The sequence below is a fragment of the Elephantulus edwardii genome, unplaced genomic scaffold, assembly GCF_000299155.1.
Source record: "Elephantulus edwardii isolate Elephantulus edwardi_28Jun2011 unplaced genomic scaffold, EleEdw1.0 scaffold00185, whole genome shotgun sequence".
NCBI lineage: Eukaryota > Metazoa > Chordata > Mammalia > Macroscelidea > Macroscelididae > Elephantulus > Elephantulus edwardii.
In genome coordinates, this window is record NW_006399935.1 from 2,391,431 (window position 1) to 2,404,615 (window position 13,185).

Consider the following 13,185-nt stretch of genomic DNA (forward strand, 5'->3'; position numbering starts at 1 on the left):
CCTCAGACATCACCTGTACTAGTGACTTTATGATCCACATGGGAAAGATGAATCACATCCTCAAGGTATGTAGAAACATCACTTCCCATATTGTTTGCAATAAACAGACAGACTCTGTTCCATTCAAAGCCTTCATCTCAGATCCCAAAGCCCTTCTTTTCTCTGAATCCTCAAACTGACACCCTGGATCTTGGCTCACCCTGAACACCCCTCACCTGAAACTTGCCCTGGGCTTGTCCAAGCCTCTTTCCAGGTCTGCACTCCACCTTATAGCCATAGAAGAAGGGGCTGTTCACTCTTTCTCCTACTAAGCCCCCCAATTTACTTCTTTTGTCAGGCCTGTGAAACTTAGATACACCATGGCGAGTAGGGAAGGGTTTAGAGTAGCACTCAGCAGGTGGAGAAACTGTTGAACATCAGAGAGGGAGAGTAACTTGCCTGGTGCACACAGCCAAATAGCAGCAGGGCCACACACAGACTCAGGACTCTGATGTCAAGCTCCTTGCTAGAGTTATGTACATACCATCCAGTCACACTTGCTGGATGCCCACTGGGTACCTGGCAGGACATCAGAACTTCTAGTCTGACCTGCTGGTCCCATTCCCATGTCTTATCTCGTGTGTGTGTGTGTGTGTGTGTGTGTGTGTGTGTGTGTTTCTTAGCTTCCAAGATCAGATGAGATTGGGTGCACTTAGGGTGGTAGGGCCATAGATTGTGCTATCATTTTTGCATTCTAATTATCCCTCCTCCTAGCACCATTGCAGAGATATGAGTTTTTCTACAATTAAAACTAATTGTGATAGAATTGGAATCAACTTACAACTGGCATTCCATTGGGTTTCCAAGGCTGTCACAGGGACAGATTATCCATCTTTCCCCCATGGAGGACCTGATAGAGTCAAACTGTCAGAGAGGCTCAGTCTTTGGGTACAACTTGGACTGCTGATAATCTCCACCTCTGAGAAAATATTCTGGCCAAGGCACCAGTCAAAGCAGTAATGAATTCTGATTGTGAATTAGTGAAAACAAGGCTCCAGTAATGAATTTTCCTGAGCTCTGTGCTTGGAGGTCAATTATATGAGCTTGTGCTTTCAAACTAGACAGATGTGGAGTCTCTCATCTCAGTCCTGCCACCCATGTTTGTGTGATTTAGGGCAAGTGACTTAGTGTTCAACATCTCCCTGTAAAGTAGAGACTGCTCCTATCTCCCCAGCACCACAGGGATCTCAGATACAGCAGGCTTCTTGCACATAGAAGATGTCACATAGATGCTACTCACACTTTCCCTCCCATTTTCAGTTTTTGCCTAATCCTATGAGGGTAAGAATAAAATATGGAGAGTTTTAGCATCACCTATTAAAGGTGAGTTCTGCTGGTCTAGTCCAAAAGCAATTGTACTGCTAACTCAAAGGTATTGTCTCTGTGGTGGTTCGAATCTGGGCCATCTTCTTTCATGTGATTAACAGCCTTTGGAAATCTGCTGGAGGGTTAGCTCTGAGTTGGTTCTAACTCCGTGACATGGAGGTGGAGGCGTTTGTTTCGGTTTGGGGTGGGGTTTTTTGGTTGGGTATTTGTTTGTTTGTTTAAATCTCTGCCCTACATATGGTGGGATATGTCCTCAGGTTTGAGCTGGTAAATGGCTATAAGTGGCGCCTGAACAGGGACTTGAAAGTGCTCCCAGAGGAGCGAAGGTGAATCAAGACAGTGGCTGCTGCCCTACATACGGTGATAAGTAGTAATTCATATCAGAGTTATGAGGCCACTTTTGCCACATTAAGAGAATATGGTTCTAAGATTTCTAAAAATAGGATTGAAAACTGCTTAGAAGGAGTTATAAAATAAAATCCCTGGTTTCCTGATGAGGAAACTATGGATGAACAAACCTGAGTAAGGGTTAAAAATAATGTTCCAAAAGCTATGAAACAAGGAAAATAGATTCTTATTGAATTTTGGCCAGTATCGGTTTTGATAAGAATAGAAATGATGTTTGTGCAGGATTGCACTCATGATCAGGGAAATTTGCTAAGAGACATGGCTGAATCTTTGCAGGAGCATGAATTAAATGATACTATTTTAGAGAAGGTCAAAGCTAAAGGAAGCAGGAGAAGCATCTGCTTCCTAAACAACATGCCTCTGGAAACTCTATGAACTTTGAATAAATGATGATAGTTATAGAAGGGCTTCAGGTCTTTTGTTTATAGGGTCGCTTGAGTCATGCTAGACTCAACAGCAGTCAACAACAACAATAGTACCGGCAGTTGGGAAATAAGGAGACACATTGTGCTGGGAAAATATATAGTTAGGAACCTCTCCAAATTTTTAAGGAGTAATGATGTCAGTTTGAGGACTAAAATGTGTGTGATTTAGGTCATGGTCTTTCTGATTGCTTACTATGTCTCTGAGAGCTGGACAATGAATAATGATGGCAGAAAAAGAATTGACACCTTTGAGCTGGGGTGTTGAAGAATGGCACTGAACATTGCATAGAAGGCTAAGAGAATGAACAGATATATCTTGGAGATGGTGCAGCAAGAGTGCTATTTGGAAGCAAGAATGATGAGGCTTCACCTCACATGCTTTGGTCATGTTGCTAAGAGGGTATCTTCCTTAGAAAAGTACATGATGTTGGGAAGGGTGGAGGGTTAGTGAAGGAGAAGAAGACCTTCCACTATGTGGACTGACACAGTGTGTGCTGCAATGGGCTTCTGTGTGTCAGGAAGTGTGAGGATGGTGCAGGATAGAACAGGGTTCAGATCTTTTATTCATAGGGTCACTGTGGATTGGACTCAACTGGACAGCTCCTAACAATAACATTGTAAATGGCATTGCTTTCTTATGTTCCTTCTCTGTGTTTTCTTTGTTACTGTAGAGGAATTCAACTGACTTCTGCATATTGATCTTGTACTGCACCACTCTCTTAAACATGGACGTGGTGATAGAAATTAGGCTGGGGATAGAATGATAGAACTCTACACAACCAAGGATTTATTGCAAATGCTTTTTTGTAAGGAACATAAACTAGGGCTCAACACCTGATGGCATGAACAAGAATTAGATAAATTCTGTGAAATTGTTGAAGAAGTTCAAGATCAGCAGTGAAAATTAGGCCAGGTGCTGATTGAGGAACAAACTATCAACTACTCACATGCAGGTTCAAATTAAAGCTAAAAAAAGGCCAAATCAAATTGACAGGAAACAAAATTTCATCTTGAATGTCTTCCCCCTGAATTTAAAGACCAATCAGAAACAGGTTTGAGGCCTTGAACACTAATGAATTGATGACCAGATGAGCTGTGGGAAGATATCAAGACTATCATCCGTAAAGAATAAAAATGATCATTACAAAGATGGAGAAAGAAAAGACCAAAACGGATATCAGAAGAGACTCCAAATATTAGAATAAAGTGCCTAGAAGCCAATGTAAAGGGAAGAAATCGAGAAGATCTTAAAAAGTAACTCGGGAAAACAAAATATTATAATGAAATGTGCAATAAGCTGTAGTCAGAAAATGAGAAGAGCTGAATTCGCTCACCATTTCTTAAGCTGACAGAACTAAAGGACAAATTCAGCCTGAAAGTTAGCATGCTTAAGGACGCTATGGGCAGAATATTGAATGATCCAGGAAGCATTAAAAGAAGCTAGAAGGAATACACAGAGTCACTCTACCAAAAAGAATTGGCTGACACAGAACAAAACAACACATGTGCAATGGTGATGTAGGAGAAAGTGCAGCCTTCTCTGAAGAAGCTGGCAAAACCCAAGGTTCCAGGAACTGATGGAATACCAATTGACATATTTCAGTTAACAGATGCTGCCCTGGACGTGCTCATCAGGTTGTGCCAAGAAATATGGAGGACAACTACTTGGCCAACTGACTGTAAGAGATCCACATTTATTCCCATTTCAAAAAGTTTTAAAAAGTAACCTGAAAGAGCATGGCAATTATTGGACAATATTACTAATATCATGTGCAAGGGAAATTCTGCTGAAGATTCTTAAAAAATGACTGGAACAGTATTACATTGTGTGAATGTACCATAATTTCTCAATCTATTCATTTGTGGTTGGACATTTTAGCTGTTCCCATGTTCTTGAGATGGTGAATAATGCTGCTATGAACATTGGTGTACAAATTTCAGTTTGTGCCTCAATTTTCATATTCTCAGGGTATATTCCAAGTAGTGGAATAGCTGGGTCGTATGGAATTTCTATATTCAGCTTTTTGTGGAAGTGCCAAACTGCCTTCCAGAATGGTTGCACCCTTTTATAATCCCACCAACAATGTATAAAAGTTCCTGTCTCACCACATCCTCACCAACATCTATTACTTGCTGTCCTGTTAAACTTTGCCACTCTTACCGGAGTGAGATGTTACCTCATTGTGGTTTTGATTCGCATCTCTCTTATTGCCAGTGATTTGGAGCATTTCTTCATGTGTCTGTTTGCCATTCAAATATCTTCCTCTGTGAAAATATTTTCAATGTCTTTTAGCCATTTTGTAATTGGGTTACCAGTCTTTTACTTGTGGAGGCCCAGGAGTATTCTGTAAACTTTTGTTATAAGACTCTTGTCTGGGATTGAATTACCAAATATTTGTTCCCAGTATGTAGGTTTTCTTTCCACCCTGTTGGGAAAACTTTTTGATGTTCACAGAGATTTAATCTTTAAAAGATTCCATGCATCAATTTTATCCTCTTTGGATTGTGCATTTCTGGTTGAGAAATTATGGTACATTCACACAATTGGAATACTATGCAGAATGCAGGAGCAATAACTTTGTAAATTATTACCTAACTTGGGAGGGACTAGAAAGAATTATGCTGAGTGAACTAACTCAGTCACACAAGGATAAATATTGTATAAAACTGTTATTGTAGAATGAGTATAAGGATCCAGGAGGGGTGAGAGAGGCTAGAAGCAGAGGGATGTGGATGTGCAGGGGGAAAGGGGGATTAAATATTGAGTTGTACAATTTGATGGGTGTGGAGGTGAGGGAAATCAAAAGAATTTGTTCAAATTTGTATTCTAATTTTGTAAAGAAACTAGTGGGGGGGGGGAAGATGACTGGAACAATACATTGACGGAAAACAACCAGAAATAAAAGCTAGGTTTAGAAGAAGCTGTGGCACTAGAAACATTATGGCCAATGTCATATGGACCTGGGTAGAAATCAAAAAGTCCCAGAGGAATGTCTATCTGTGTTTCATTGCTTATACAAGGACATTTGACTGTGTGGACCACAACAAACTGTGTCAAACCTTGGGAGAATGAGAATTCCAGAGCATTTGATTGGGTTAATGTGAAACCTATACTCAGGTCAGGAAGCAGTCCTTAGAACAAAGGAGCACAGCAGGGTTCAAAAATCAGGAAAGGAGTACATCTGGGATGCTTCCTATCTCCATAACTATATGCAGAACTGATCATTCAGGAGGCTGGGTTATATTGAGGAGGAATCAGGACTGGAGGAAAACTCATCAAAAGCCTATGTTATGGAGCTGACATAGCCTTGCTTATTGAAACTGAGGACATGATATATATCATTGGTGATGTCAGATGGATCCTGGCTGAAAGGAAAGAATACCAGAATAAAGTCTATTTGTGCTTTATTGACTATGCAAAGGCATTTGACTGTGTGGATCATGACAAGTTGTGGCTGACATTGAGAATGAGAATCCCAGAGCACTTAATAGTGCTCATGAGGAACCTATACCTGGAGCATGAGACTGCTGTGCAAACGGAGTGGCAGAGCACTGCATGGCTTGGAACTGGGAAAGGAATGTGTCAGGGATGTATTCTGTCTCCATACCTGTTCAATCTATATGCTAAGCAAATTATCTGAGAAACTGAACTCTATGGATTTGAATGCAGCATCAGGATTGGAGAGAGACTCATCAATAACCTGTATTATGCAGATGACACAACTTTACTTGCTGAAAGTGAGGAGGATTTGAAGTACTTGTTGCAGAAGATCAAGGAATGCAGCTTTCAGTATTGATTGTGTCACAATATCAAGGAAACAAAGACTCTTACCACTGATCCAATAGGCAGTGTCATGATGGGTGGATGGAGAGGAGCTTGAAACTTTCAACAGCTTTGTCTTGCTTAGATCCACAATTAACACCCTTGGTATGAGCAGGAAGGAAATAAGGGGATGCTTTGCAGTGGGAAAATCTTCAGTTAGGAACCTCTCTAAATTATTTAGGAGTAGTCATGTCAGTTTGAGGACTAAGGTGCGTCTGATTCAGGCCATGGTCTTTCTGATTACTAGCAGCACATCCAAGACCTGGACAATGAAAAAGTATGACAGAAAATAATTGATGCCTTTAAGATGACGTGTTGGAGAAGAGCACTGAACATCCCATGGATGGCCAAGAAAATGAATAAATATGTATTGGAGAGGGTGCAGCTGGAGTGCTCTTTGGAGACAAGAATGATGAGACTTTGTCTCACATACTTAGGACATATTGCTAGAAGGTGCTATTCCTTGGAGAGAGACATGATGTTGTGAAGGGTACAGGGTCAGCAAAGGAGAGAAAGACCCTCAAACAGGTGGATTGACAAGGTGACTGCTGCAATGGGCTCTTGTGTGTCGGGAAGTGAGGATGGTACATGACAGGACTAGGTTCAGATCTTTTGTTCATAGGGTCACTATCAGTTGTACTCAATTTAATGGCATCCAACAACAACAATAACTGTTGGATTTTACTGGCCAGGATTTTGTTAAGGATCTTGCATCTATATTCATTAGAGATATTGGTCTATAGAGGGGGTTTTGTGTGCTGATTTTTTTTCTGGGTTTGCTTTTTTTTAATATCTTTGCCTAGTTTTAGTATTAAGCTTATGCTTACTCCATAGAATGACTCCTGAAGTATTCCTTCTTTTTCTACTTTTTTTAAATAATTTAAGTAGAATTAGTGATAGATCTTCTCTAAATGTTTGGTAGACTTCAGCTCAATTTTATTGACCCTTTTGAATGAGCTCATGGTCTTGTTGATGGTTTCAATTGTTTTTCTGTTTTCTATCTCATTTATTTCAGCTCTTGCCCCTATAATTTCCTTTCTTCTAGAGACTGTCGAGTTAGATTGTCATTCCTATTTTTATTCAATGTAGGGTTTGAGTTAGATCATTAATTCTTTCTTCCTTACTTATTTGTTTGCATATTGCTGTGAACTGACCACTGAGGATTGCCTTAGCTGCAACCAAGAGGCTAGGCTTATTGTATCTTCATTGTTTCAAGGAACTTTTTAATTTTATTTTTTATTTCTTTTATAACCCAACTGTGTTATAGAATGATGTTATTTTGCTTCCATGTGGGTGGTTTTATATGTTTTAACCTCTCGTCGATTACTAGTTTTATGCCATTGTGGTCTGAGAAGATACCTTGTATTATTTCAATGTTTTTTAATTTTTAATTTGTTGAACTTTACTTTGTAAACTATAGGATTAATTCTGGGAAATGTACCATGTTCACTTGAGAAGAATTGAGTTTGAATTGAGTGCAGTAGGCTGCATACACCCACAAGGTCAAGTTGACTGATTTCATAGATACTCTGCACCTTTGTTAAATTTCTTTTGAGTTAACCTATCCTTTGGTGAGAGTGGTGTGTTAAAGTCTCCTACTATTATTATGATACTGTCTGTTTCTTTCTTGAAATCTGTTAATTGTTCTATGAGGAGAATTGTGGCATCAGGATTGGTGGAAGATCTATTAACAATCTGCATTATGTAGATGACGCAACCCTGCTTGCTGAAACTGAGGAAGACCTCATGCACTTGCTGCGAAGGGTCAGGGACTGCAGCCTTCAGTATGGACTGAGGCTCAATGTCAAGAAGACAAAGATTCTCACCACTGGACCAATTGGCAGCGTCAGGATGGATGGCGAAGAGATTGAGATTGTTCACAGCTTCAGTTTGCTCGGCTCCACAGTCAACACTCTTGGCACCAGCAGTCAGGAAATCAAAAAGCATATCGCGATGGGAAAGTCTGCTGTTAGGGACCTCTCTAAAGTACTCAGGAACAACGGTGTCTCTCTGGAGACTAAGGTGCGCCTGATACAGGCCATGGTATTTGCAATCGCTTGTTATGCATCAAAGAGTTGGACAATGACTAGGGAGGACAGAAGGAGAGTGGATGCTTTTGAGCTGTGGTGCTGGAGAAGAGTACTGAATGTACCATGGACTGCCAGGAAAACAAACAGATTCATCTTGGAGAGGATCAAACCAAGCTACTCCTTGGAGGCAAGGATTCTGGGGCTTCGTCTGACATACTTTGGACATGTTGCCAGGAGGGACGGGTCCTTGGAGAGGGACATCATGCTTGGGAGAGTGGAGGGACGGCGCAGAAGGGGAAGACCCTCTATGAGATGGATTGATTCGGTGACTTGGGTAATCGGGATGGGTGTGTCAGAGGCAGTGCAGTTGGCGCAGGATAGAGCAGGGTTTAGGGCTGTTGTGCATAGGGTCACTATGAGTCGAAAACGACTCGACAGCACATAACAACAACAACATCAGTTGGTGAATAGATGTTGATCAAGGTTATGTAGTCTTGATCTATTGTGACATTAATTATTACAGAGTGCCCTTCTATATATTTTACGGTGGTTTTCATCCTGAAGTCTATTTCATCATACATTAATATTGCCTCTCCTGCTTTTTTCTGGATATAATTTGGTAAAAAATTCTCCTCATTTCTTAGTTGTGTCTCTTGTAAGCAACATACTGATGAGCTTTGCATTTTTATTTATTCAGCTACTTCTCTTTTTCACTTGATCGGTGCATTTAGTTCATTCACATTAAGTGTTATTATTGACAGGCCACATTTTATCCTTGTCATTCCTCTGTGTTTCTTTTCTGTTGTTTCTGGTTACTATGGTCCATTCACTTTCCTTTGGTGTGTGTGCAAAGACTTGCCCTAGAATTTCTTGTAGAGCTGGTCTTATTTTTACAGATTCCTTAATTTTCTGGTTTTCCACAAATGACGTTATTTTTCCTTCATATTTTGATGGACTTTGACAGACAGTTTTGTTGGCTACAAGATCCTCAGCTAGTAATTGTTTTCTTTCAACTTTCTGTACATGCCATCCCATTGTCTTCTTGCTCAGATGATTTCTGCTGAAGAATCAAAACTTATTCAATTTTTTTCCTTTGTAGGTGACTGTTTGCTTTTCTCAGGCTACATTTAGTATTTTATCATTATCTTTTATTTTGAGGACTTTGATTATGATATGTCTTGATATTTGCATGTTGAGTCTAGTCTATTTGGTGTTTGCTGGGCTTCTTGATTGTAGATTTCTCTGTTCTTCATAACACTGGGAAGTTTTCATGTAGAACATCTTCCACAATTTTCTCAATTATTTTCCTGTTCCTCTCATGCTCTGGAATACCAATCATACAAATGTTGTTTCTTTTTATGTCATCCCACTTGATTCCAATGTTCTTTTCTTTTTTTGTTATTTTATTAACTCGCTAAGCTTTTCTTAAGCTAAAAGAATTGAAAAGCAAATTCAAGCCATGAGTGGTTATACTTAAGGATGGTTTGGGTAGAGTATTAAATGATCCAAGAAACATTAAAAAAAGATGGAAGAAATACACAGAGTCACTGTACCAGAAGGAATTCGCTGACACAGAAGAATTTAATGAAATAATGTCTGAGTAAGAGCCTCTGGTGAGGAAGGAGGAAGTTCAAGTTGCTCTGAAAAAATTGGCAAAAACCAATTCTCCAGGAGTGGACAGCATACCAACTGACATATTTCAACAAAGAGATGCTACCCTGGATGTGCTCACTAAGTTGTACCAAAAAATCTGGAGGACAGCCAACTGGCCAAATGACTGGAAGATATTTCTATTTGTTCCCATTCCAAAGAAAGGTGACCTGACAGAGTGCAGAAATTATCAAACAATATCATTAATATCATATGCAAGCAAGATTCTGCTGAAAATGATTCAAAAATAACTGGAGAAACACATTAACAGAGAACTTACAGATGTGCAGGCTGGATTTAGAAGAGGTTGTGGTACTGGGGATATTATGGCTAATGTTAGGTGGATCTTGGCAGAATGCAGAGTACCAAAGGAATGTCTATCTGTGCTTCATTGACTATTCTAAGTCTTTTGACTGTGTGGATCACAACAAGCATGGCTGACTCTGAGAAGCAAGTGAATCCCAGAACATTTGATTGTGCTTATGTGAAACTTACACTTGGACCAAGAGGCAGTCATTAGGACAGAGCAAAGAGACACTACATGGTTCAAAATTGGGAAAGGAGTCTGCCAGGGATGTATTCTGTCTCCATACCTTTTCAATCTGTACGCAGAGATCATCTGGGATCGTGGACTATACTAGGAGGAAGGGGACATTGGGATTGGTTGAAGATTCATCAACAACTTGCATTATGCAGATGACACAACCATGGTTGCTGAAATTGAGGAGGACCTGAAGCACTAGCTGCAAAAGGTCAAGGACTGCAGCCTTCAAAATGGATTGAAGCTCAACATCAAGAAAACAAAGTTTCTCATCCCTGGGTCCATTAGCAGCATCAGTATGAATGGTGAAAAGATTGAGATAACAGTTTTAGTTTTTAGTTTTTAGCTTGGATCCACAGTCAACACACTTGGTACTAGCAGCTAGAAAATCAAGAGATGAATTGCATTGGGAAAGTCAGCTGTCAGGGACCTCCCCAAAGTAGTGAAGAACAATGGCATCAGGCTGGAGATTAAGGTGCACCTGATCCAGGCTATAGTCTTCCCAATTGAGTGCTATCCATCAGAGCACTGGATAGTGACTAGGGATAATAGAAAGAGAATTGATGTCTTTGAGCTGTGGTGCTGCAGAAGACTGTTGAATACACCAACAACTGCTAGGAGAACAAACAGGTTTGTCCTGCAGAGGGTGAAGCTGGGCTGCTGCTTGGAGTCAAGGATCCTGAAGCTTTGCCTGGCATACTTTGGGCATGTTGCAAGGATGGACCAGTCCTTGGAGAGGGACATGTATGGGACAGTAGAGGGGGCAGAGCAGGAGAGGAAGACCCTTGATGAGATGGATTGATTCAGTGATTGGGGTGGTGGGAATAAGTGTGTTGGGAGACAGTGAGGTTGGCACAGGGTAGAGCAGGATTTAGGGCTCTTGTACATAGGGTTGGTATAAGTCACAAGTGTCTTAATGGCACATAACAACAACACATCTCATCTATGAATTTTCTTCTAGTATATTTCTTTCTAGTATGTTTGAAGCTCTTGTCTTCTACCTCACTGACTCTTGGTGCATCTTGTCTATTCTCTTTGCTTGTTTGTTTTGTTTTTTATTTTTTGTTACTTCAAAATAGTGGGCACTTCTACCAGTTCAGTCTTAATATTCTGAATTGCATTTTCATACATTCCTGTTATTTCTGGTACTATGTTGGTTTTATTCTCTCTGTATTGTAATTATTTTTTTAAAAAATCTTATACCTCTTTACCTAAGATTTCAAGTCTTTCTTCCTGCATTTTCCTTTCATTCTGCATTTTCCTCTGCAGTTGTTTAAGTCCCTGAATGTTGATATATTTCTTCTGGTTCCCTGTCTCTGAAGTATTCACTTTCTTATTAAAATCCATTATTTCTTCCCTTACTTAATCCTTGTTGTTGTTGTTATGTGCCATCAAGTCACTTGTGACTCATAGCAACCCTATGTACAACAGCCCTAAACCCTGCTCTATCCTGTGCCAATCTCACTGTCTCTGACATACCATGTTGATTACCCCAGTCACTGAATCAATCCACCTCATAGAGGCTCTTCCCCTCCTGCACCGTCCCTCCACCCTCCCAAACATGATGTCCCTCTGCAAGGACCTGTCCCTCCTTACAACATGTCCAAAGTATGTCAGATGAAGCCCCAGAATCCTTGGCTTCAAGGAGCAGCCTGGTTTAACCCTCTCAAGGATGAGTCTGTTTGTTTTCTTAGCAGTCCACGGTACATTCAACACTCTTCTCCAGCACCACATTCTATTCAAATAACTTCACATCACTTCTAGTGAGATGAGCTCTTCTCACAAGCTGTGCTCTTCATGGGGACCTTACCATCACTCTGCTGCAAGACACTAAGACCTGTGTGGCATGTTTCGCCAGGGAATGTCTTCAAGCCACAGCTTCCTCAGAGTCTTCTACAGGCTGCAGCCCAGCCTAAGTGTACTCACACCCTAGCCTGTGACAGAATCACTGCCTGCCAGATGAGGGGCTGAAGTTTTAGTGAGACTCAGACTGCAATCCCACCCAGAGCACTAGACTGCTGCCCTCACTAACTGGAAACTCTGCTGCCTTGCCACGTGGAGGCTGTCCAGTGCCAGGAGCATCAATATCACAGGAGCTTTGGCCTTAAACATAGCTGTCTAGCTACATTATGTGGGATTTCCTAAGCTCAAGTGGAAGAGGCCTGATGAAGTCACAGGCAAAAACCATCCTGCTCTCCAAGAGGGAAGAACCAATATACAAGTCCTTCACAAAGCATTACTATACCATGGGTCATTATAGAAAAAGGACAACATAACATTTATAAAGAAAAGACTTATACAATGTCAAGAAAGAAGCAGTCTACTTCAGTCATCATGAAAAAACAAAATAAACCTTCTCCTTAAAAAAAGCAGACCCACCCATTGAATATCCCATCGAAAGAGAACCAGAATAAATATGATGATGTGGAGTTATATGAACTATAGAAGAAGATGCAAATGATGGAAGAACAAACTGCAGAGACCACAATCCAGAAAAAATTATACTGATGAAGAGCAACTTGAACAAGAAAGAAAATTTTGGAAGAAAATGTAAAAAAAAAGGAAGAACGAATTGATAGTATAGATAAAGAGGTAAAAGAACTTTAAAAAAATCATACCAAAACTAAGAGGGTACAGACCACAAAGTACTAGAAATAACATAAAAGCAAGAAAATGCAACCCAGAATATTAAGACCAAAATGGCAAGAAAATGTCTAATAAGCTGGCAGGACAAATAAAGTAGGACTGAAAAGATGGATAAAGAATCAGTGAGCTGGAAGACAGAAACCTCACTGGAAAAATACTAGAAGAAAAATCACAGATGAGACATATAAAAAATATTAGAATCTTATGGGCAGACATCAAAAGGAACAACATACATATAATTGGAATTCCAGAAAATGGGAGTGACAGGAAAGTCACTGAGAAAATTGTGGAAGAAGT